General features: G+C 40.7%; 1 protein-coding gene and 1 long non-coding RNA gene across 3 annotated transcripts in view; one reads left to right on the top strand and one right to left on the bottom strand.

Moving 5' to 3' along the window:
* The window catches only part of LOC102677865 (5'-3' exoribonuclease 2 homolog), a 28,325-nt gene that overhangs the window by 9,889 nt on the left and 14,104 nt on the right, over nucleotides 1–4,332 (bottom strand). The window lies entirely within an intron of this gene.
* The window catches only part of LOC102677768, a 1,795-nt gene continuing 1,056 nt past the window's right edge, over nucleotides 3,594–4,332 (top strand). Inside the window, exon 1 of the long non-coding RNA XR_422746.2 lies at nucleotides 3,594–3,998. This is a non-coding gene — a long non-coding RNA (uncharacterized LOC102677768). The remainder of the gene's footprint in view (nucleotides 3,999–4,332) is intronic.

The raw sequence follows: 4,332 nt of genomic DNA, 5'->3' as shown, positions 1-4,332 counted from the left end.
CCTCTCACGAAGAAGACGGAATATCGGCGAAACGGTTTTGGTAAAAGAGAAGAAAAACGCGGATATCTGCATAGCTGGCTTCGTCGTTGCGTGCTTGCTCAGCCGTTTTGCATCTTATCTTATATATTCACGGTGCAGCGTCCTTGTTCCAAAAGACTTTTATCTTATTCTCTCTAAAGCCTTTGGAAGGATTGATTTATGGATTGTTTGTTGGCAAAATTATCATAAATGTCTGTAACACGAATACATGTTTTTATGATTGTAAGAGATTATTCCAAAAGCTTTTTTTCAGGAGTATATTGTTTCTGGTGGATAGCTCGAGGAGGCAAGATGCCGCGAAAAACAAGCGGTGGAAATCGCGTGAATGACGAAAGTAACAGAGACGAACCGCCAGTGAGAGTGTTTGAGTCGCTCTCGCGGGACCTATGTCGGTCCAACTGGTTCTACGTTTGATTTGAGGGAGGCAAGAGGGAGTTGGGGTAAAAAACGAGTAGGGAGGAAAGAGAGGGAACGAAAGCAGAGGAGCGAAAGAGTAGTGCGCTCGGCGTTGTAGGACTCTCCGCTGGAGAGCCCTCCCTCTCTCTCGCCCGCTTAAAGCCCTATCCACTACTCATTTATCAAATAAATCAACACAGCTACTTGTGCACCTGTGAAGAGATCCAACCGCGACCCGTGCCGTCCAAAAGCCCGTGGCAATCCGTAAATCGATTTCTTCGCCTTCTAAGAAGTTGGAATTAAGAAATCAAGAAAGAACATTTGTCTAACAGAAAAAATATTTCTCCCTGATTGAATTTTGAAGATTCATGAAAAAAAATTGGTGACAAAAGAATCTCGTGATGAAAGTAGGTTACACGTTGAGAAATTTGATATATTCGATAAATTTAAAAAAAGAAAATTTAACCTTAATATTACGAGTTAAAAATCAAAAAACAATTATGGTAATATCTTTTTCTTGATTCCCGTTTATAGATCAATCAGAGCTGGAAAGACGCGAGAAGAAAGAATGGGAATACAAGTAGCAGGAAAGTGAGAGGGGATGAAAGAAGGAAAGAATGAGAGAAGGAAAGGCATAATCAAAAAGCTTCGAAAAATCAGGATGCACTTAGAAGCACGTACTCGGCCTATAGAGAGGCATTCAGTTATACTGGTGAGTTTGGAGTCAAAGCAAGGACCCTTGCCTCAGCTGGCGCATTACCTCCGCCGCTCTCATGTCCTCTATGGCCGCGTTTACATCCACGCTACCTTTTCCTTCGGCAACCACCGCAACCATATTTACGATCACAGGGGAGAGCATTGACTCGACGATTAGAACACGATTTTAAATGATTTTTCAATTATTTTATCGATCTCAAACTGATTTTCTTTCAAACTAAAATATGAATTTTATTAATAGAATTTGATTAAAGAAAATATTTTAGATAAAAAAAGATAATAATAAAGAAATGAAAATGAAAATTGTTCATTTTTAAAAAAAATAAAAAAGAAATAGTAAAAACTGGATAATAAAATTCGAAAAATAATAAATCCAAGAATTAAAGATTTGTAACTAATAATACTCGATGTATATAATACTTAATTGAAAATTGGAAATTGGAAATTGGAAAATATTCACATTCGTTAAATTATTACATTAGACAGAAAAATTAAGTTCAATTTCATAAATAAACCCAACTACTGTTGTACCAAACACCAAGTCGTTTAAAAGTCCTTAAAGTAAGGCCGTATCGAAAGGCCATTAAAGGTAACGCTCGTGAACAGACAGCAGAAGAAAAAACAATCACGCCTCTTCTGCTGTCGAAAAGTCGTCGAGAGAAGAGTCTGTTCCTGCTCGAGGATCGTGATTAGGTGATATCGAATCCCACACACTTTGCCCGAATAGACCGACGGGAAGGTACAGAAGAGGAGGAATAAGATAAGCGAAAAAAAGAAGTGGAAGAACAGAGAAAGAGTTAAAGGGAGCATAAAGAAGCGAGAATCGACGAATGGACGACGGATCCTGAAAAGCGAGAAGTGCATTGAAAAAGGTGGCTACTCGGCTTTGTAACAGAGTTAAGAAAACAAGAGAAAGAGCAAAAGAGGAAGAGGAGATAAAAACGTGGCAAACGGGAAAGAAGGAAGAAAGGAAGGAAGGAAGGAAGGAAGGGAGAAAAGAATGGGAGGAAGAACGAATTAAGAAGAGGAAGAAGATCCAAACCGTGAAAGAAGGAGAGAGATGGAGTGCGCCACGAAGAAGAGGAAGAGGAAGAGGATGGTCCTTGTGCAGCGAGGACCCCAGGATACCGGCAAGGAGTATCCTAGAACTGTCGAGGATGCTTCACTCCCATCGTCCTCTTCCTCGTGGCCCCCTCTACGTCGCGTATCTTTCCTCTTTTCCTCCGCTTGTCTTCCTTCCTCTCTTTTCTCCTTGTAAATATGCCCCTTCCGAGTCCCATAAGGATCTCTACTCGCAAAGGGAACCGTCGTCTCCTTCAAATGCTACACACCAAGAGGGATATCATCTCTCTCTCTCTCTCTCTCTCTCTCTCCCTTTGTCTCTTTTTATTCCATTTCTTTTTTTCTTCTTCTCTGTCCTACGCGAATTCCCTTTTTTTTTTCATCAGACAGCGCGCGAATCATCCGTCTCTGTCGCCTCCGATCCGCGAGACTTTCCTACGAATTACGAAATCGAGGGGGCTTATTCGAGGGCTCTGGATGTGGAGAGCATGACCATGCGAGAACACGTTAAAATTCGTGGTCGAGGATAAATGGAATCAAACCACTTTTTGGACTTGGCCATATTCTCTCTTAAATATCTTTCGGTTTAACGTATAATCTCTTTTTAATTTTATACCAGTAAAATATCTAATCGATATTTTTATTTATAAATTCGAATAACTTGATTATTATTTCAGGACGAGATAAAAAATGACGATTATTCGAACGAAGAACGAACTGAAGAACGGAAATGATTGAGCAAACAGCGAGGAATATTCAAATTTCTAGCGGAACCGCGAAATTCGACGCGATGGTCCGGAGGTAAAATTCCGGAGGTAGCAATTGAAGAGGATTCCACGGTTGCAGGCCTAGACGGTCAGCATAGTCGCGAGTCCTCGAAACGTCGGTGAAATCGGATCCTTCGGGAGTGGCTGGTAGATGGGTCAACAAGTCGACGCGTTCAGAAACGAGATCGTTTCCTAACCGAAGAGAAGAACACGGCCACCGAACGTTCCGAAACCTGATACGTTCCGCAGGAATCAAAACGTGTCATGGATCCGGCCACTTAAGCCGGGAGAGAACCTTTCACACTTCCGATCGGGAATGAAAAGAAAGAAAAGGACCCACTTGAAAATTGTCTGCGATTCTTATTCTCCTTCCTTTACATCTATTCAATCCGTTAGATTATCATCTACTGTGATTTCCATCCAAGATTGACACGATTGTAAAACTGTTATAGATTTTTGATACACGCAAATGATATAATATATCTATTATTGATTAATTATTAAATAGTGTGTTAAATTGTAAAAATGAAAATTAATAACAAGTAACTTTCTTTAGAAAGAAGAGCTTTTGCGGAGCCAGGAATAGGGGATGGTATTTGAAGATCTTCAAAAAGGGGCGAAGGAATCCTCTAGGAAAGCATGGAAAGTCTAAAAAAAAAAGGTATCTGCTAAAATCCGATTCGACGGATGATCCTCGCCGATGACTGCCAAGGCACAATGGAAGAAATCGAATAAGAAAGACAGAGAGGAGATCGAGGCACGGTAAAAGAGTAGTAGAGGTAGTTTCATTCTTTCTTCGGGGGGAGTTTAGAATCGGGGGTTTTCACCGTGCTCGCGTGGAAATGAGGTGGAAAACCGCACCCTCGAGACTCGACTCACCTTTTCTTTACGTTTTCGAGAATACTAACCGAAGATTTCACCAACACCCCGCGGTTTCCTGATATTACAAATGCGTGCGTAGAATGGCGCGGAGAGCGAGTTCTCGAGGCAGTGGAGCGCGAAGAAAATCGTGCCAAGGTAAAAAAAAAAAAAAAAACCAAGGAAGAGAGGAAAAGGGGCGGTGAAAAGATCCGATTCCGAAATAGGAGAAAAATATCAGAAGGCGGGAGAGGAAAAAAGGCAGAAAACATTTTCATCCGACGAATTCTCGCTGCCGCAAATACGCTACGGTTGGGCTCCATTTTTCTTGATTAATCGCGCGACCCAGAAACGAAGATGTAAATTACAACGTGTATAAAAGCACGAAGAACGAACAGAGATAGTGAAATTTATAAATAGACATGATAGTATCTTTTAAGAATATCTATGAATAAAGTCAGAGTATTGAATATTTATAAGATTATCTATCTAT

The sequence above is a fragment of the Apis dorsata genome, unplaced genomic scaffold, assembly GCF_000469605.1.
Source record: "Apis dorsata unplaced genomic scaffold, Apis dorsata 1.3 scaffold_884, whole genome shotgun sequence".
Lineage (NCBI taxonomy): Eukaryota > Metazoa > Arthropoda > Insecta > Hymenoptera > Apidae > Apis > Apis dorsata.
The sequence above is the reverse complement of the archived record's forward strand: the minus strand, read 5'-3'. Positions and strand labels throughout refer to the sequence as shown.